We start from the raw sequence: 22,534 nt of genomic DNA, 5'->3' as shown, positions 1-22,534 counted from the left end.
GACCAACTGGTGGCACAAGACTCACTATTTTGAATCTCACCTCTGGTTAGATATTCCTAAAACATCCTCTTGGAGGGATCATGACATCAAAAAAAATTTTAATGACCAATGAGGAAGTGCAATATGTGCCATGGTTTAAAAATATTCACAACCCATCCATTCAGTTTCTCACCCAAATTTAACAATTCATCTTAAAAAGTTCATCAGACTTCCTCCAAACCCCATCTCAGAAATATTTCCCAATTACAAATACTGACTGCCAAAAGAGAAAAGGCGTCGAATATATGAAGGTAAAATATGTTGCATCTTAAATTTACAGAATATGGTTCAAGAGAATGGCAGAGTAGTAGGGATTCACGATTCCCCCTTCACCTAACCATTTGGAAAATGACCAACAAACACCATTTGGATGGAAATTGCACTAATGTGCTTTCTGGCTTGCCATAGTAATGTGACGTCTGCTGTGAAGCACTCCCTGCAGGAAGTCATCTTACCATCAGTTCAATAAAGACATAATACAAACAAGACTGCTATCTAGTGAGCTCATAACAAATACTTGTCCACTAACCACTGTCATTCACAAAAGGCCTAATTCTCATTCTAGTTTAGTTGTCATTCCCAATTTGATAATATGCTTGTCAAGTTAACCACAGCTACAGTGTAACCCTCCAGTCAGTCAACCAGGTACTGCAACTATCAGGGGTTAGATCTTACAGCTGGATAGGGTTAGTGCTACTGAAATGAGTCATTTGTTTTCCACTTGATAGTAGCACCAAGAATAGGGTTTTAGCAAATTTTCCAGTTTGGCATTTCCTACTAAATGGCAGCATCCCCACGGGCCTATTACTGGACCTTAGGGAAGGAAGCTTATTAGATTGCTGTAAAATTACTAAGTCTCATCTCTTTGATACTAGTTCTATTGTCAACAGATTAAGACTGATTATAATATTCTCCTCTCAGAGCTATCATTACCAAATACACATGGTGTCTGTGTTAGAGGATGGGTGTTCATATTTATAAGTTACTGCTTAAATTACTAGAGTTCACAACATTGCAGGACGATGTTCGTAGTTATTATCCTTCACAAAATAAATGTATTATCAGTAATAATTAAGCATACACTTAACAGAAGCACTTATGGAAAAATTGTGAATTCACCAGATAATTCACATACTAGGTTCTCAAAGTTTACAAGTTGCTCAGGCCTCATTGAATTCTGCAATATTTCCAGCATCACTACCTCTACAGGGCAGATTCCAAAAGGGGTCTCAGCATTGTGAGCTACAGTGAGAAATATGGCAAAATGTCCAGCGAGGCATATCTCAATGGAAGAAACAACTCACTGCAGCTTTTAAATAAATTTCAAGTGTTAAGGTGAGATTCCTATACACCAGGCACCAATGTCTCAGAGCCACACTCCATGCACTCCAATCCAAAGAAGTTAGCAAATGATATGTGACAGCTATTATGAAGATGTGGGTGTACTGTACCTTTAAGAGTGTAAAAAGCTAGCAGAACTACCTGACACAGCACCAAGTGTTCAGAATAAGGTAATAATGTAACACTTGGTTGAAAGCTAGATTAGCTGGTTGCCTGGAGACAACAAAACAAATTTGAATTAGGCCAATCAGTTTCAGATTAGATGTTTGGAGTACAGACCATTTGACCCAACAAGTCCGCACCAACCCTCCGAAGAGTAACCCACCCAGACACAATTCCCTCTGAATAATGCACCTAACACTAAAGGCAATTTAGCACGGCCAATCGACCTGACCTGCACATCTTTGGATTGTGGGAGGAAACCAGGGCACCCAGAGGAAACCCATTCAGACACGGGAAAACGTGCCAACTCCACACAGACAGCCACCCAAGGCTGGAATCAAACTTGGGTCCCTGGCGCTGTGAGGCCCCATTAAATTATACTCCGAAAAAATACCAAACTCCAATCAAGTTTGAATTTAGTATATTGACAATCTTAAAAGCCAATGACACAATCCGATGCTTTGGCGGTATAAGACTGGGAAAACCTGAACAGTTGAGGGAGAACTGCCAAGCCACCAGCAAATGCAGACTGCCAGGAGAATAGCTCTCTTAAAGGTACCTTTATCAATCAGTGACCTGTGAAACAGAAATCCATAAGAAGAGAAGAATCGACATCTGGCTGGTTTTGAAAACTTGAATTTTTGGTAAATCTTAATTGGGGGGTTTTATCGGATTAGTATTGTAGAACAGGAAGGTAAAAGATAGGTCAGAAGAAGAAGTTGTAAATAGTTGTTAACTATTCTCTGTTATACCTTAAGAAATAAAGTTGTTAATTTTTACTTTAAATAGTTATTGGCCTCTCGAATTTTCACAGATTATTGCATGTGATAAATCTTTTCTATGTTGCTGGTTTAAATTAAGCAGGATGGTTTACCCCGCGTCGTAACACCGCCTCTAAGGCCCCTCATAGCACATCTCCAATCCATTTACTGGATGCTTCTGAATTTCAATACTGCACCTAAATGAGCAATGACAACTATAATTATAATGCTGCAGTGAGGACACCTTATGCTCAGGGACATACACCCAACTTGTGGACTGGACTGGACTGTTTGCTTGCTGTCTTAGTGCTCACTCATTTGAACATACATAGATGCTCACAATATTCTGACTTTGTTTTGCCTTGCCTTAAACCTTTGCGACTTGTCCCCCTAAGCCAGAAGTATCAGGCTTACAGTGTTGCAGTGTCATTTCACACCAACATAAAGCCAGGAAGGTTTTCATAGTTGTCAGTAGTCTGACAACCCTGTAGTCCAGGGGCTTGGACACAGTCAGTCAACTGTTTAAGGTGCTCAGACGCAGAATCCTTTGTTTATAACTGGTGAGGATTCAAATGTCAGGCAGCACACTCTTTCTCACTTTCTTTGTACACTCTCACTTTTTCTCCTCCATGTTTTCCTCCCGGAATAGGGAGATGAAAGTGAAGGAAGATGTTATTGGCAGTAGTTAGAGTGGTACAGCATTGACCTTGGTGTGAGGTGGATATAGTAGCAGAGATAGAGTGAGTGTGAGGTTTCAGACCGAAGATGGTGACACATGTTAAAAGTCAATCACTTTTTTACCACGCAGCTGAGCATTCCTCCAGATGTCTAAGATTGACCCAAATGGCAGCATTAAACCAGAGTGGCATTATCTGGTGTTCACAAGAGGACAATCATCTCTCTCCTACCTTATCCAGAAGGACCACCAGATCTCTGGCTACAAAGTGGAGTGTGAATCTTCCCAAATCTTTCATGTTCAGGGTAAATGTAAGGAACATGTACTGCAGCTCCAGGCTTACAGTGTGTGCCCCAGTGCACAACAGCCCTTTAAAAATATTGCCAGTGTTAGGGATGCCAGTCCATGAAAGGATATTCCAGTAGTGGTGAGTTGCCCATGTATGGCGAATGGTAGAATGGAGCTCATATCAGAGGTGCGAAAGGAGTAGGAAAGGTATTTAATGAGGTGAGTTTGGAAAGATGTGGTGAGAAAATTCACTAGGTTTCACAGAGAGAAACCCTTCATGAAGCCTGATGAAACTGACAGTCAAAAAAACTAAGATTCCACCCTTTTTTCCAATTCTGTTTGCTTTAGCATTATCTAAACTTGCTTCCCTGACCTTATCAAAATCTTCAGTTTTAGAGCTGTAATAATCTGATAATCAAGTTTTTGGACTGAAGAAAGTTACAGGAATTTGTGACTCATTAATAACTTGTTAACCAAGGGTGTTTATTTTCTATCTTTGACACATGCATAACTTTCAAGGTTTTCTGTGCATGAAGCCATTAATATATTAATACAACACTTTCCTACTACTTCTGTCAAATCATCATTAAAAATGCCACATCTCTTCTATATCCCTGTAATATTGAAAGATTACGCCATGTTATTTATTCAGCCAGCCCTTTCTGGTACTTCATAACATGCTGCAATGAGTCCAAAAAGACATACTGCAACATAATGCATGATTTCAGTGATAGTTTGATTCCAACTATGTAGGTTGCTCAGCTCAGAAATTGGCTGATGGAATCATCAGTCAATTCTTTTAGTTGCTTGCAACAGGCAGAACACAGACCATACTCAGCCAGTCTGCACTTGCAAAACCCAAACCAAAACATCCACTATTTGATGATTTCGTGATCACATTTTCTGTAAATTCTTGAGTGCACTAATAACTACACAAACTACCAATTGAAGATAATTAGTGTCTGGATTAGAGTGGTGCTGGGAAAGCACAGCAGGTCAGGCAGCATCCAAGGAGCAGGAAAATAGATGATTCCTGATGAAGGGCCGATGAAGGGCTTTTGCCTGAAACGTCGATTTTCCTGCTCCTCGGATGCTGCCTGACCTGCTGTGCTTTTCCAGCACCACTCTAATCTAGACTCGGATTTCCAGCATCTGCAGTCCTTGTTTTTACCTAATTGAAGATAATTAGCTGAGCTTGTAACATGGCTCATTTATACTTACAAAAAGTGACATTCATTCATACATGGGACGCATTTTCTGCAAATAAAAGGATTTGTTCAAACTTTGCACCTTATTTTTGAATGACCTGGGAATTTGGGGAGCCTATAGTTTCTCATTGCTTTCTCCATGCTAATAACTCAGTTAATCAAAGATGACTTGCAAAACTAATCAAAACTTGTTTCTCCTGTAGTTTAAGGCCATACATAAGAACATAAGAAATAGGAGCAGGAGTAGTCCACTTGGCTCTTCGAGCCTGGTGCAAGTGGGGATCAGAGCCGCCCCGCATTTGCCACGGGACTATGCATACATCGGTAAAACTATACGAATTCATTTTGTGTTTTAAACGGCAGCCGCAGCTTAAACCCACAGAACTCAGCAGCTGCCAGTTCGCCCACGTGACCAGGAGATGGGAGCCAGAGGACCGATCAAATCCACACTAGGCCAGACACGAACCATGACTCATAGACCGAAACTCCGGAGATAATTAATATGGAAACCCATCTCCTAATCAAATCAAGAGACTGACTGAAACACACCCATATTCATCAATACAGAACCATCCTGTCACAAAGGACAGGCATCCACCAGACAGGAACGAACAGACTAATATACACCAGCACCCCAAGGGAACAAAGGGGGGTGCTAGCCCCCCTCACAGAGAGAGACAAGCAGATAGTACCCGGACCCGTTTATATAATCCAATTAGCACCCTATTGTGTGTACACTGCAAATCTCCTGGGACGGCAGGAAACCCACCATTTGCACCTACTCCAGCGAGGATGGGGAACTATCATCCCATTCATACTCAAAATCCTCACATCCTGACAAAGAAAGGTATATAATGTGTAGCAGTGCGCGGGAACAGCAGAACAGCCGAGATTCGGACCTCAGTTGGTCTCCGCCGGTGTTACTGTATCAATAAACGTTACCGATTGTTGAACCGCACTCTGGGCTCGGACTGATATCATTTCATCCGTGCTAACAATTGGGGGATCATCCGGGATAACGATGGCTGCTGGATCCCTGCGACGGCACTGGGTGAGTATCTTTACTCTTTTACTTCTCGTGTAAAAGTCTCCAAATGCCCTGCAAGGGGCTTCACTGCCGGCCGTTATCTGAACCTGTGAATAGAGTGTGTCCGGCAGTCGTGTAACGGTAGAGTACTCTTTAAAAGTGTGTGTGAATGTGTGTGTGAGAGTGATCCTTCGCGGGTGGGCGATTGGGGTCGCGGAACACTAGTAAATGTGTGCGTGATTATTATTATTGTCGTTTATTGTTAATGTGCTACTGTGACTGACGGACTATCCTTGGACCGATGACTTTAGGTACGAGACCCCGACAGGTTGACCCCCCCTGTTTAAAAACCGACCAAACAAGCCTTCCTGGTTGACCTCTGCAGTGGGAGATAGGGGACCCCATTGTACGTTGAACCCGGTTTTAGCGCCTTCCTTGCGTACGCGGTAGAGGCTGGGAGGTCTACGCGCGCTACAAGAAGGGAAGTCCTCCAAACCAGCCCGAGACGCGGAGCCTCTGGGCCAAGTGACGGTTACGCGCTCTGCCCATTGACCTCGCGGTCCCGAGGTGTTGGCCTCTGTAGGATCAGGCGCGGTTAGGCCTGAGTTCACGCCCCCCCCCCCTTGCACTCGGGCCCCTGGTTCACGCCCAGTGTTCGTGGGCCCCTGGTTCACGCCCAGTGTTCGTGGGGTACACACGGGCCGCTGAACGTCAGGCGGTGAGAGAGAGACTCACGGAAACCTGGGATCGCGCGCTCAGGAATCGACACGCGCCCTGTCTGTAACTATCCCCACCCCTGCCCAGGTTGACCCACGGGGCTAGGGTTCGACTTACAGGGAGTGGACTCCCCGACTGGGAGATTAATAAGCTAGTGCCAGCGACATCCCTAAGCACGCCTGCTAGCTTTACTTTAGTTTAGCTTCTGTCATGTTACACCCGCTGCACCCCTACCATGGTTTTTTAGCCGACAAGAATAAAAAAGTTATTAAGGCTATGCTTCGCTCAGGCTGGCGACCTGCTGACCCGCTGGATGTACAGCACGAGTGATGGGCCTGCCAGAAGAAAGATAGGTACGAGAAAGCTTGCGTCCTGGTGCTACAGGCACACGTTAGGCTTGCTGGCAAGGTTCAGCTTTATGTCCAAGACAAGAAAAAGCAGGCCACAGAGCACCTAGAAGCCCAGGCGCTTGCTGCCTGTACGGTTTTTCCGACCTTATCCAATGCGCCCGGCACCCCTCCGTTCCCCACCTGGTACTGGGAGGGGCTCACGGACAATCCGGACACCCGGGAATCGTGCACTGGCTATGCTCGTGCAGTCCTGGTGAAAGTTGAATATACCCCCGCGGGAGGGGAGAGGGGACGGGCCACGACGCTTGCCCATAACCCCCGCCTTATGATGACCTACGTCTCCCTGACCCCGGGCGACACCATGAAACTTCTGGACATGCTCCCCGTCCTTAAGCCTCGGCACAATAACGCTGAATTTTGGCAGAAGCTCAGGGAGATGCAGATCTGCCACAACCTTCACAATAGGGACGTGGCCGGCCTGGTCCGGACCAAACTCCCAGAGAACCTGTGGTCCAGGCTCCAGCCCGCGCACCAGAATGGGTCCTGGTGCACTGACCTCAGCGACAGCCGTCGCGAACAGGAGGTTGCCCTCGCCGACTTCAAGGCTGATGTCAGTGAGGCGCTCGGCCATACACCGGTCGATTGGAACACCATTGTGGGTATCACTCAGAAACCTGGGGAGGGCGCCCAGGAATATGGGATCCGCAAGTTTGAGGCATTCCGAGCACACAGCGGGGTTCCCGACGCTGATAGGAAGAACCCCGCATTCGTCCAATTATACAAAGACGGCCTGAGCCCCGCACACCAGGCAGTCCTACGGATGGGCAGGTGCCCTATGTCACCTTTGCGGAGCTTGAGAACTGGGCCATGTCCCTTGACAACCGAACGGCGCCCACCGTTGCGGCAGTTTCGACGGACGAACCGGACGTTTGCTTCCGCTGCAAACAGACGGGGCACCACAAAGCCCAATGCCCGCTCTCTTTCCGATGCCCCTGGGGTCCGGGTCCGAAGGGAGGCCAGCCACCTTTACAGCCGCACTCCTCGGGCCCCCACGACCAGGATCGCCCCAGACAAGGGGTCAACAGCGACCCCAGCCCCCACAAACCCCGCAGCCCAAGCCCGAAACCCACCACCCCCGACTGGGATCAACTTAGTCGGGGCCAGCTGCTCGAGCTTTTACAGCTGCTCGCCCGACGCAAAGACTGAGTAGTGTCGGTCTCCCTCACCGACCTTGACCTTCCCTCAACCCACCACTCCATTTCCATTAAAGGGGTTGGGGGAAGGCTCGGTTATTGCACGCCGAAGCGAGGCCGTCCTCCTAGAGGTAGACAACATTTTACTCCCCGTGCATTTATGGGTTTGCCCAAACATGGAGGGGACGATTATGGGTATCGATCTTCTGGGCGAACTGAGGGCGGTGGTGGACGCGTTCCACCGCCGCCTCCTGTGGACATCCAGCAAATTTCACAAGAGCGCCCACGAGGGTAGATGGGTGCCCACTAAATCCGTCGCTGCGCTTGCCCCCAGTGTGCCCATCGCCCGGGACTGGGCCAAGGACGGTGCCTTCGGGGCCGTCTGCCAACTAGTCCCGGAGGTGTGGACCACAAACAAGCAGGACTACGGCCTCGTCCGCTCCCCTCCTGAGCGGATACCCAGTCCCAGACACGCCCCGCACCGACAATACCCGATTAAACCTGAGGCGCTGCGCGCCACTGAGGCAATCGTTGCCGAGCTCACCCGGCACGGCGTCCTGCGCCCCACGGTGTCCACCACCAACTCCCCTATATGGCCAGTCCGGAAGCCGGATGGGAGCTACAGGCTCACCATCGACTACACGGCACAAAATAGGGTCACCCCCAGAGAGCACCCTATCGTAGCCAGCCCGACTACCATCTTCAATGGCCTCGAATCCTCACACCGGATCTTTACGGTCCTGGACGTGGCGAATGGCTTTTGGTCCATTCCCCTGCACCGTGACTCACAGGACAAGTTTGCCTTCACGCTGCGGGACAGACAGTACACATGGACCCGCCTGCCGCAGGGCTTCCACAACAGCCCTGACATTTTCCACAGGGTCATGAGCCGGACCCTGGAGGGGTGCGACCTCTCCCCCTCTCGAACACCCTCCTACAGTATGTAGACGACCTTTTGATCGCGTCCACGGACGCACGCCACTACCTGGGAGCCCTGGCCGCCGTCCTGCGGACCCTCGGCTGGGCAGGATTCAAAATAAGCTCCACGAAGGCCCAGGTCGGACTGGCTAAAGTCCGGTACCTGGGACACGACATCAGCCAGGGAAGAGAGACCCTACCCCCCAACCGCAAGTCGGCCACCGCCGACATGCCGCGGCCGGACACAGTCAGGGGAATCCGCCGCGTCTTGGGGATTTTTAACTACTGCCGCTCTTTCATTGCACATTTCGCCACTATCGCTGAACCCATTCAGTGCCTAGTGAAGGGGGGCAGGCCAGGAGCGGAGAGGGTGGTATGGGGACCCGAACAGGACGACGTTTATTCTAAGTTAAAGTCCCATCTCCTCAGCGCCCCGGCCCTGCGCCTCCCCGACCTATCAAAGCCCTTCCACATCTTTTACGGCCTCGAAGGGGGGCTTTACAGCGCTGTTGTCACCCAAATCTCAGACAACCACATGAGACCAGTGGGTTACTACTCCACAAAGGAGTCCCCGGTCGTGAAGGGCATGCACCGCTGCGTGGCAGTGCTGGATTGCGCCGCATGGGCGATCCGGGTGTGTGAGCCGATCACCATGTCCGGCCAGATAATTTTACACACTAGACACACGATAGTCGAACTCCTGAATAGGGGCCACCTCCGGACGGTCTCGGATGCCCGCAGGGCAACTTGGGAGGCGTTTCTCCTCCCCCGGGACCAGTCCATTCAGATCGTTAGGGACACAGGGCCAGACATCGCCGACGGGATTATCGCGGTAGAGGAATCCCACCATGCGTGGCCGACAGCCCGGTCCCTGATCCCGACCTGACCTTGTATGTGGACGGCTCACGTAGGCTTGTCGAGGGGGTCCTACCAAATGGGATGGGCGGTGGTCAACCATACCGGGACCACCCGAGCACAGGGAATGTTGGAGGGGCGACACCTCCGTCCAGGTCGCGGAGCTGGTCGCCCTCACCGCCGCACTCCGCCTGGGAACAGGCAAGCGGGTAAACATCTTTACCGCCAGTCAGTACACTTTTGGGGTAGTTCATGATTACATGGCAGCGTGGAGCCGCCGGGGCTTTATTACGGCCGGCGGTGGCCAGATTAAACACGAAAATACGGTCCGCGACCTGGTGGCAGCCGCACGCCTCCTCCTGCTCGCCGCGGTGGTGAAAATCAAAGCACACCAGCGGGCCATCACCGCTGAACAGCTAGGGAATCATTGGGCCGACCTGGCCGCCAAGGCCGCCGCGGGTGCTGCGCTACCGCCTGCGTATGCAGCACCGGCTACTGAGGTCTGGGACGTGAACGTCCTGGACGTCCAGAATTGCGCACAGCCCAGAGAGGTAGAGGACTGGCTGGCAAAGGGCGCAGCCCGCGACCCCGACGGAGTGTGGCGGCATGGCGGTAGGGTCATTGCCCCCGCGGCCATCAGAACGACCTTGATGCAACTGCACCACGAGCCAGACAACGTGGGCCGTGACGGAACGCTTGCTAGGCTCCAGACCGACTGGTGGTGGCCCGGTCTCGGCCGCGACGTGGCCAAACACTGCCGCCGATGCGTTGTCTGCGCCCAGCACAACCCGGGGCGGCCCCTGCGCATTCCCCTGGCGCACCAGCCACGGCCTAAGGGGCCCTGGGAGAACCTCCAGGTTGATTTCACAGGCCCCCTACCCTCCAGCTGTGGCAAAAAGTATTGCCTAGTGATTGTTGACCATTTCACGCGCTGGGTAGAAGCCTTCCCTACATGGGATCTGTCAGTATGCGGGTATTATGAGCCCACCAATGCCGTGGTAATCTCCTTGTATTTGTGCTTTCCACCCGCCCCAACCACACCACCCCCGACCACGACTCCCGAGATATTGCCGTGCCCCTCTCTGGGAGCGGGGCCCGCGGGGGTCTGGTATTGTGGGATGAGGGAGAGGTCCTTTATGACAATGTCCGACATGAGGTCGTACCTGTGCTGATCAATATATCGGGCATGTGGGTACTGGACTATTGCACAGCACAGGTACGTAATCTATACGCCATGATGGGGAAGGAGGTTATAGAGAGGGCCATAGACGCCATGGGGGCAACCCACTACCGGACCGACATACATAACACACATACACAACGACACAGACGGGACATAGTCAACGATGCTCTCACAGGACTCAACACGGGGACATCCGTAGTAAACTCCCTAGACATCCAGGGCCTTAACGAAAAGATCAAGCAACTAAAAGGGGTAATGAGGGACCTGCTACAGAGGTATCTCACAAATCAGGCAGACCAGGCACGCCTGGGGGGAAGAGGGAGCATATACCCAGCTCGACGGCATTGCAGTCCTGGAAACACACGCCCACACCATTAACCGCCTTATAGACCGGGAAAGAGAAAACACGGCCCATATCCACGAGGGGCAGCTGTGCCATGAGTATGGCCTGTGGATGGTAGCCCAGATCCGGCATAATCTTGACTAGGTCCAAAGGGGGGAGGTGCCTGACTGGATCGACAGCGCCAAACTGGCCTCACTCGCGAGGCGCTCCGGGCCGCTCGACAGCCGGACTCTGAAGGGTATGACCAGAGTATACCCAGTGATTCCCGACTGTGAGGTCAGTGAGGCGACAGGAGTCGGGATTGTCCTCCTGATCCCCGTGGTCACCCCAAGGTCTGGGCCATTTCCTCTGTTTCACATTGAGAACATCGGAGTCATACGGGAAAACGCTTCCCTCAAATATCGTTTAGCTCACCACACAGCCATATCTCGAAACGGCGCTCTGTGCGGGGTGCCGCTTTACAGGCTGCAAGCGGCGGGGGACAATTACCATCTGCCCTCACCCCTTACGAAGGAGTGAAACAGCGGAATGCGGGTTCAACTGGACACAGGGCTGCACCCTTGAAATCGAACCCACGGGCCCCCACTTCACTAGGGCAGGATATGGTGGAAGGGGACAGTATTGTGTTTCCACTCTTGAAACCTCATTTTGGTATAATGGACTGCAGTGCCTGATTCCCCAGCACGAGTTCTGCTTCACCCCCAGGCGCCCAGTCATGATTGGGCAAGCTCACATCTCAGAGGTCCGACGACGGAACCCCGAGTCCATACAAACTACCAACAAATTCAGGGACACCCTCAGGGAATATAGGGAGCCCGAACAAGCCCCCATGCCACATTCGGCCAAAGTCTTATGGGAGCTTAGGACCCGGGTAGAACACTCAGTGAAACTGTACCACCAGTTGCAATCACATATAAAGGACCTAGAGGAGGACACAGAGACAGCTCTGCAGTCCCAGGGCTGGGCACAGAGGGTGTGGGATTGGGGCCTAAACATAAACATACATCCCTGGATCCGAATCATCTCGCACACCATTGTAGGCATACAGTCACTGCTGGCTCTGGCCTGGCTCCTGGTGGCGTGTCACTCATGCCATCAGCGCAAGAAACGAAAGGCCAGAAAGACCATGCTCCACGCCACAGACTCCTGGCGGGCGATCAGGTACCATGAGCACACAGGGCTCGAGTTAATATAACCATCTCCCGGGACTATCTTAAGGCCCCATGACTGCAGCATGACGGCCAGCGGAATGTACCGGGCGAGGAACCGACTTTCAAGATATTGGCATCGGGGGTGTGGACGTATCCAACTCCTTGCCGAAAGGGGGTCTGCAAGCGGGCATCAGAGCCGCCCTGCATTTGCCACAGGACTATGCCTACATCAGTAAAACTATAGGAATTCATTTTGTGTTTTAAACGGCAGCCACAGCTTAAACCCACAGAACTCAGCAGCTGCCGGTCTGCCCACGTGACCGGGAGATGGGAGCCAGAGGACCGATCAAATCCACACTAGGCCAGACACTAACCATGACTCATAGACCGAAACTCCGGAGATAATTAATATGGAAACCCATCTCCTAATCAAATCAAGAGACTGACTGAAACACACCCATATTCATCAATACAGAACCATCCTGTCACAAAGGACAGGCATCCACCAGACAGGAACGAACAGACTAATACACACCAGCACCCCAAGGGAACAAAGGGGGGTGCTCGCCCCCAGCCCTCACAGAGAGAGACAAGCAGATAGTACCCGGACCCGTTTACATAATCCAATTAGCACCCTATTGTGTGTACACTGCAACTCTCCTGGGACGGCAGGAAACCCACCATTTGCACCTACTCCAGCGAGGATGGGAAACTATCATCCCATTCATACTCAAAATCCTCACATCCTGACAAAGAAAGGTATATAATGTGTAGCAGTGCGCAGGAACAGCAGAACAGCCGAGATTTGGACCTCGGTTGGTCTCCGCCGGTGTTACTGTATCAATAAACGTTACCAATTGTTGAACCGCACTCTGGGCTCGGAATGATATCATTTCATCCGCGCTAACACTGGTCTGCCATTCAGTACCATCATGGCTGATCTTTTCGTGACTTCAGCTCCACTTACCTGCCCTCTCACTATAACCCTTAATTCCTTTACTGTTCAAAAAAATTATCTATCTTAGCTTGGAAAGCATTCACTGAGGAAGCCTCAATTGCTTCACTGGGCAGTAAATTCCATAGCTTCACAACCCTCTGGGTGAAGAAGTTCCTCCTCAATTCTGTCCGAAAACAGCTGCCCCTAATTTTGAGGCTATGCCCTCTGTCTTAGTTTCACCTGTCAGTTGAAACATTCTGTCTACTTCTATCTCATCTATCCCCTTCATAACTTTTTATGTTTCAAAAGATTCCCCCTCAATCTTCTAAATTCCAGTGAACATAGTATAAGTCTACTCAGTCTCTCATCATAAGCCAACCCCCTCAACTCTAGAATCAAATTAGTGAACCTCCTCTGCGCCCCTTCTAGTGCCAGTACATCTTTTCTCAAGTGTGGAGACCAAAACTCCAGGAGTGGCCTCACTCCAGGTGTGGCTGAAACATAACCTCCCTGCTTTTAAACTCCCTTTAGCAATGAAAGTCAAAATTCCATTTGCCTTCAAAATTGCCTGTTACACCTGCAGACCAATCTCCTGTGATTCGTGAATGAGGACACCCAGGTCCCTCTGCACAGCAGCACACTGCAATTTTTTTTTAATCATTCAAGTAATAGTCCTGTTTACTGTTATTCCTACCGAAATGGATGACTTCACATTTATTAAAATTGTATTCCATCTGCCAGATCTTTGCCCACTCACTTGAACTATCTATATTGCTTTATAAAGTTTCACAGTCCTCTTTGCTCTACCATTCAGCTTAGTGTCATTCACAAACCTTGACACACTACATGTGCTCTCCAACTCCAAATCATTGCGAATAATTGCAGTCCCAACACTGATCCCTGAGGCACACCATTAGTCACTGATTGTCAACCATAAAAGCACTCATTTTTCCCCACTCTTTGCTTCTTATTAGTTAACCAATCCTGCATACATGCTAATCCATTGCACGTAACATCTTCCATCTTTAGCTTATGTAGCAGCCTTTTGCACGGCATCCGATTGAATGTATTTTGGAAATCTAGATACACAACGTCTAATGGGTCCCCATCTTCATAGAATTTGAGTACATTAGTTATGCATGACCTGCCCTTCATGGATCCATGCTGTATCTGCCCAACAGGACAATTTCTATTTCGATGTCTTGCTATTTCTTCCTTGATAATAGACTCAAGCATTTTCCCCACTACAGAAGTTAAGCTAACTGATCTATAATTCCCCATCTTTTGTCTACCTCCTTTTTTAAACAGTGGAATCACATTTGCTGTTTTCCAATCTGCTGGTACTGCCCCAGACTCCAGTGAATTTTGGAAAATTACTACAAGTGCATTAGCCGTTTCTCCCACCATCTCTTTTAGTACCTTGGAATGCATTCCATCAGGGCCAGGAGACTTGTCCACACTCAGCTCCATTAATTTGCCCAAAACTACCTCTTTGGTGATAACAACTGTTTTTAAGTCCTCACCTATCTCCATCTCTTTGTCAATTACTGGCATGTTATTCGTTTTCTCCACTGTGAAGACTGACACAAAATACCTGTTCAATGCCTCAGCCATTTCCTCACATCCCATTACTAAGTTGTTATGATCATTCAGAATTTGGAATTCTTGCATTTGTCCTGATGTGGGAAAGTCAGAAAGCTGTGGCAAGTGTCTTTCTTTACAGCAATATTCAAATTCTGTACTCCCAAGTGACCATTGGAATGAGAGCAGATGATTGTGTTGTTTCTAGTCTGGCACTCATGCACTGACCCATAGAAGATGTTGAGGGCAGTACTATTCCTCTAAACCACTCTAACAAAACTGAGTGTTTGGAACATAGGACAAAATGGAATGGAATTTGAAATCAGTTGTATTTTGCATGATTGAATGGTGCTTTACTGGATTATACCTATGTACTGAGTCACTATGCTACTCACCTTGTAAATCTCCAAAGGCTAAAACAAAGATTTTTTTTTCTCCCATTCTTCTCTATTGAGAGCACAAAAACCTTTGAGATCTCAGTCAATTGACTTTTTTTTTGTAAGCCCTGACATTGACTGTCAATATAGTGTTTTATCATGGTGACATTACAGTGAATTTCACTGTGTGTTTTACATGGTATTAATGTGTTCACACTTACAGACACTTACTCACTTACTGGTGTTCAGAAGTAGCCCTTTTATTTGATCTTTCATTTCTTAGTTCAGTAGAACTTATGGCTATTTTATCACTGATCTTGACTAAGGAAAGCAATATTGATTTTTAAAAATATCAGCATAATACTTATAATAGAAAAACATTGCCTTATAAAAAGGTAATTTTTAAATGAATTAGCTAAAAATGTACTTAAAACCCAGAGTTTTCAATAGCTAATACTGGTTTATGTTACCGATACAAACAAAAGAAATAAACATACGGTTGTGAGACCAACTGTGTAGCACTTTGAAATCAGTTGTATTTACTTTATAGTTATTGCCTTAGGTCACAAGATATAATATTAAGATTGGCATTTCTTTTTAAAAATTGACACCCTTTAACCACACATGTGACATGGGTGCCACAATTCTTCATAACAAGATAAAGATTATTTTTAAAAGTTTAAAAAAAAGGTCATATACATTAATCTGGTTTCCAGTTCTAAAAGATCATTCAGTTGATCTTACTTAAACAAGGTTATGAAATTAACGAGTTGAATCTACTAAAGGTGATGTCTGATAGCCTGAATTCAAACTAACATGTAACTTTGTGGAAAACAGGCCTTTGGCAGGTTTACCTCTTTTTAATAATGCAATACCCCCAGTGCAGCCAGTACCTTGAAGTACAGCCTAATGGACTGTCATTCTTTATTCAGCAAGATCCAGAAAACAAGTGGTGACTTGTACAGGGAATGAAGTGAGTAATTACAATTTATTGTCATCATGTACAAACAATTGCTTGAAGTGCTGCAGCTGGAAATGGCTTTCTACTGGAATATTACTCAAATGTTCGGGATTCTGTTATTCCAATTTCTAAAGACAATCGTATTTGAAATAAAACGTAAACCCCATTTCAGAAATTCTTACATACAGATTGGAATTTGAGCATCAATTTCAATATAAACGTATGCCAGACTGAATAAAATCCCCAAGACAGCATTTTGGCATTGTTAATAATGACAGGATGATGAATAACTTTTAGCTTACAATTATACTAAAAAAAGCATTTGTGATTGGGGATACAAGGCATTTATGAATAAAATGTTTTCATTATACATGTTGTGAGAAGGAATCAGATGACAATGTTGAGTGTTATCTTTTTTTATATTTTAAACATTAGTATAAGTTGCATTAAGGTCACTGTGAATGCATCTTCAGCTGTGTAAGGTTAAAGTTAATAGTTATAATTGTAAAAGATAGTCACTCAGAAGCAGCAAAGAGCAAACAATAATGCTTGAATCAATCCAGAAGAGTTTAATATTTATTTCAGGATTTATTTCTCATATGATGTCAAAATCTGCAAAATTCTTTGATGGTATAGGCAGAGTTGACATCCTGGTTGCAGTATTTGTACATGGGTGAGGGGCAAAATGTTGTCCACTACAGAGTTTTGAGAGATGATTATAGAAACTGAAATGGTAATTTAATGAAATGTTATGTTGAATTCTGAACTGGAACACTACTGAGGAGATTACTATTTCTATGTTTATACAAAACAAGCTTTTGAGGTTCATGGTATTAGAATCAGAGGGCAATACCTACATTGAGGTAACGGGCAGTGGCATCTTCAAAATTAATCCACAGAAGTAACAGTACACTCCGACAGAGATCAATTGATAGAGCAAGCTCAATACACTGTATTATGGTGGTCAAAGCAGTTGGAATGAGTTCATTTACTGCAGATAAGACCCATGTCTTTCAGAAATAGCATTAACGGACAGAGTAAATGGGCAATAGTCTAAAGGCAAACATTTGCTAACTGTCTTTGTAGTTAGCACTGTTGCCTCATAGCGCCAGGGACCTGGGTTCCTACCTCACCTCGGGCGACTGTGTAGAGTTTGCACATTCTCCCAGCGTCTGCATGGGTTTCCTCCAGGTGCTTCAGTTTCCTCCCACAATCCAAAGAAGTGCAGGACGGGTTAATTGGCCATGCTAAATTGCCCATGTTAGGTGCATTAGTCAGAGGTAAATAAAGGGTAGGGGAATGGCTCTGGGTGGGTTACTCTTCGGAGGGCTGGTGTGGACTTGTTGGGCTAAATGGCCTGTTTCCATACTGTAGGGAATCTAATCTAATCTAATGTCTTTTAGGAAGGAAATATGCCATTCTTACCTTGGATAGCTAATATGTGATTTCAAACCCCCAGCAATGTGGTTTGCTCTGCCATGCCCTCTGAAATGGGCTAGTAAGTTGCTCAGTTCAAAGGCAACAAATACTGGCCTTGTCAGTGATACGTACAGCCTGTGCAAGGATAAAGCAGTCAAGTACATTTGAATTAGAGAAAAGCATAATATTGTGTGAAAAGGAAGGTTGTAGCCATTGAAAAAGGAAGCCAATTTACTTCTCCTTACATGGTCGCAATAAGCCAGATCACAATATTGTTAAGAAAAATCATTATCCTGAGCCAACTCATTTAAATATGGCTGCATCAGGAGAATATTGTGAGTTAGCTACTCCTCTGAATCAAAGATTTCAAGCAACCTTTTTATTAATGCAGTTAACAATAGTAATCCTCACTCACAGTACTCTGTCTAAAATTCACATAAAATTGTATGATGAATATTTTATATATTACAGTTTATTTTCATTAGTTACTAAGACAATTGCAAGCTCTCATCTTAGAAATAACATTATTTCACAGATGGGGGTATGACAACTGTTAAAATGACACAATTGTCTACTTGTGGCAGTTGTATTCACAAACAATGTTGGAATTGGCCACGCCATTGAGTAACAGGCTCGGGACATGGAACTCATTTGGGTTTTGCGTCTGTAATGTCACTTTGAATATGTGACACATAATGAACATTCAACCATGAGCATAAGGGTTACCCAGGTTGCAAATATGCACAAGCCTCTTCTATGTGTCCACTGTGACACTGATGGAAGGAGCACAGAAATTGAAAAGTGACAACATAAACACCACCTCAGCATCATCTAGGAACAGTGAATGAGAACAAGACCTTCTAAAAGTTAATCTCCCTAGTCCCAAAGAATTGAGTTAGAAAGAAGACTGGCAAAACTGGTTTCGTTGATTTTGAAAGGAATTAATTGGCAAAATACATTCCAGAGGCGTATAAGAAATGCAACAATATAGTAAAGGTAATTGAGAATACAGTTTTGACAGCAGAACAAAAGAAAACATCAAAGCAGTCACTTCAGTGGTGGGTTAGTGTGACAATAGATTGACTCATTTGGCTGAACCTTTGCTCCCAAGTCATGTGTATGAGTTTTTGTATGAGTTACTGCTGCCTTATTTCTGGGCATAAATGAACAAAAGGGTACTCCAGTATCCTTGACAATATGTCTACCTGAAATTTGCACCAGCATAAAAGCACAGCAATAGCGTCCATTGCAAAACCAGTAGAAGTGTCATAACCAGTTCCATGACAGACAGATAAACCCTTTGATACAACTCCTTAAATTTCATAATACATTGGCAACAAGTAACATTTTCTGGATTAGTGGTGCTGGAAAAGCACAGCAGTTCAGGCAGCATCCAAGGAGCAGTAAAATCGACATTTCGGGCAAAAGCCCTTCATCAGATTCCTGATGAAGGGCTTTTGCCCGAAACGTCGATTTTACTGCTCCTCGGATGCTGCCTGAACTGCTGTGCTTTTCCAGCACCACTAATCCAGAATCTGGTTTCCAGCATCTGCAATCATTGTTTTTAACAAGTAACATTTAACTAACAAAACGTTCTGCAGTGTGTCCCTTTTAAGGAACTCCACCAGGGTGCCTTGCTGGGCATGCTTCAGTTGTTTCAAGTTATGTATGTTCGCCCTTGTCTGGTTTCAATGAACTCCAAATTTAAGTCTGATAAGCATGAAAGGGAACATATTATGCAAAAATATTGGAGAATCGTTTTGTTAGGGTATGAAAACATTTTTTCATCTCTGAATCTCTGAAAGCTATTTCTGTTTTACACTTAAGTTTGTAACTCAACTGTGGCCCCTGCAGTGTATTAAGAAATGCCAGTAGAGAATTCCAAGGTCAGGGACTTTGCTGGAAATATGTGGTAGAGCAAGTTGGTCAGGCCCAGAATACACACAGTCATAGAGATGTACAGCATGGCTACAGACCCTTCAGTCCAACTTGTCCATGCCGACCAGATATCCTAACCGAATCTAGTCCCATTTGCCAGCACTTGGCCCATACACCTCTAAACTCTTCTTATTCATATACCCATCCAGGTGCCTTTTAAATGCTGTAATTGTACCAGCCTCCAGCACTTTCTCTGGCAGCTCATTCCATACATACACCACCCTCTATTTGAAAAAGTTGCCCATTAGGTCCCTTTTATATCTTTCCCCTCTCACACTAAACCTATGCCCTCAAGGTCTGGACTCTCCCACCCCAGGGAAAAGACCTTGTCTATTTATCCTATTCATGCTCCTCATGATTTTATAAACCTCTATAAGGTCACCCCTCAAACTCTGACACTCCAGGGAAAATAGCCCTAGCCTATTCAGCCTCTCCCTATACCTCAAATCCTCCAACCGTGGCAACATCTTTGGAAATCTTTTCTGAACCCTTTCAAGTTTCACAACATCCTTCTGATAGGAAGGAGTCTAGAATTGCATGCAATATTCCATGCGGCCATGTTTTACAATCATCTTTATTATTCTCCACTAAATAAAGGATAAAGTTTGAGACAAAAAAACAATTGTGGATGCTGGAATCCAAGGTAGACAAACAGGAGGCTGGAAGAACACAACAAGCCAGGCAGCATCAGGAGGTGGAGAAGTCAATGTTCAGGTAAGAAACAAAATCAGAGAGAAGGCTTAAACCTGTTCGACTATAACCTGGTGTTGAGTGATTTTAAACTTTGCCCACCCCAGTCCAACACTGGCACCTCCACATCATTAACTCATTCAGCATTAACATGATGTAGCACAGTTAATATCAGAGCATGAGTTAAGGTGAGGTAGGGGGACTGCAATTAAAATTATGGGGAACAAATGAGAAATGAAGTTTAAAATTTAATTATTGTATTACAGTACTATGTTAGCTGTGTTTCAATCTGCTAGAATGCAAGAACCTTTAAACTATATTTCTGGTGGAAAATGACAAAGCACCAGAAACAAAGATTTTGACTTCTTTAAATTTTGCATTAGAAATTTAGATTTCTGTTAGAAGTGTATAAATAATGCTACAAATAGCTGTTATTTAGAGCAAGGGGCGAAACCAGAAGGCGGCTACAAGGTTACCACAATTGGATTTACACTTGCTTGTTCTTTGCTTACTGAACTTGCTTAATTCCTCAATTGGGAGACTATTAATTATTAACTCTATTTGAAAACAACTAGATTTAACAGTTATAAATTGTTGTGTAGAATCTGAAAAATTAATTGGCAATAATCTAAAAATGTGCTAACTTGATGCTTATATTTGAGGAAAATAAAGTATCTTCAGTCAATTTGGAGATGCCAGTCTTGGACTGGAGTGTACAAAGATAAAAATCACACAACACCAGGTTATAGTCCAACAGGTTTAATTGGAAGCACGAGCTTTTGGAGCGCCACTCTATCATCAGGTGGTTGTGGAGGACACAGTTGTAAGACACAGAATTTATAGCAAAAGTTTACAGTGTGATGCAACTGAAGTTATACATTGAATAATATCTTGATTGTCTGTTGAGTCTTTCATCTGTTCGAATACCATGACAGTTTCAATTCTTTCATATGTAAATCACAAAACCTTGTTTTAAAAGTTACATTCTCAGGTTAACTGTAACAATTAGTGTTGGCCAGATAATATGTTGAAGGCGTTAGCCCCCTGTGTTCTCTGTCTGTGCCATAATGTTTAGACTGATTCTAATCTAAAAAGTGAGTTAACAGAGTCTTACATGAATTCATGCAGTTTTTGAGCAAAGTACAATGTAACTCTGCAAGTACAAATTCACCCCACAAACGTATATGTATATGTGTGCATGTGGGTTTGTGTGGATGTGTGTCTGTCTGTCTGTCTGGGGTGGGGGGTTGTGAGTGTGAGAGAATGTACATGTGTGTATGTGAGTGTAGAGTGTCTATGTCTGTGAGGGGGTGCATGTGTGAGTGTGGGAGTGTGTGTGCCTTTGGGAGTGTGTGTGAGTGTCTAAGAATGTAACTTTAAAAAAAAAGTTTTGTGATTTACATATGAAAGAAGTGAAACTATCATGGTATTCGAACAGATGAAAGACTCAACAAACAATCAAGGTATTTTTCAATGTATAATTTCAGTTATATCATACTGTAAACTTTTGCTATAAATTCTATGCCATACAATTGTGTCCTCCACAACCACCTGATGAAGGAGCGTCGCTCCGAAAGCTAGTGTGCTTCCAATTAAACCTGCTGGACTATAACCTAGTGTTGTGTGATTTTTTAACTCAGTCAACTTAGTTTATGATAAGCAACTGAACTTTATAAAAGGAAGATTTCTCACAAACTTTAAAAGCTAGCTGCAATCGTTTCAAATTTATTCAGTTATTCCAATGTAAACTGTTCTAAATTAGTGCTGCATAAATGAGTTTAATGTTTGTATAAAGAAAACCTCTTCCATTGAATTGACGAAGATTCTCTTTACAGTTAATTCAATAGAATATGGCAAACTAGCATTCAATTCAATAATCCCCAACCTACATATTCTTTCTGTAAAAGAAAATCAGAATGATATTGAAATTCATGGAATAGAACAAAGAACTGCTGCTTCTGTGCAGGTGAAAAGAAAATGAGGGATTTCCTTTCACATTGAAAACAGAAATTCAGTGGTGTGTCAAACCATTTGCTGATTCGATGTTTGTCTCTTTCAAATTCATGTACCAAACCTCGATTCAGAGAACCTTCCATGGGTTACAGTCATGTCTCACACAATGGAAGATGGTTGGCGTTGTTTGATACTACAGTTCCTCAATGGCCTCGGCCCAAAACCCATCAGTTGCTTAACCTATGAAATTCTATACATCATGAAGGCTGACGTGGGGATGTTTACTGAAGATTGCACAAATTGCAGCACCATTCACAACACCTCAGATACTGAAGAGCCATTGCCTCTTTAGGACTGCAAAAACAATGGTCTTAAAGGGACTTGTCAGGGATTTGAGCACAATTCCACCCAGCAGCTAATCAACAGAACTGGGCCCCAAAGCTGAAGCTTTCTATGTAATAACAAA

At 45.5% G+C, this 22,534-nt stretch overlaps 1 protein-coding gene across 1 annotated transcript in view; it reads right to left on the bottom strand.

Annotated features, from left to right (window-relative positions):
* Positions 1–22,534, bottom strand: part of neurl1b (neuralized E3 ubiquitin protein ligase 1B) — a 498,938-nt gene that overhangs the window by 73,384 nt on the left and 403,020 nt on the right. The gene's annotated exons all lie outside the window — the stretch shown is intronic.

Source organism: Chiloscyllium plagiosum, unplaced genomic scaffold (genome assembly GCF_037043375.1).
Source record: "Chiloscyllium plagiosum isolate Xiang-an unplaced genomic scaffold, Cpla_swu_hap1 HiC_scaffold_16, whole genome shotgun sequence".
NCBI lineage: Eukaryota > Metazoa > Chordata > Chondrichthyes > Orectolobiformes > Hemiscylliidae > Chiloscyllium > Chiloscyllium plagiosum.
Note: the sequence above shows the minus strand (reverse complement) of the source record. Positions and strands in the feature narration are given on the sequence as shown.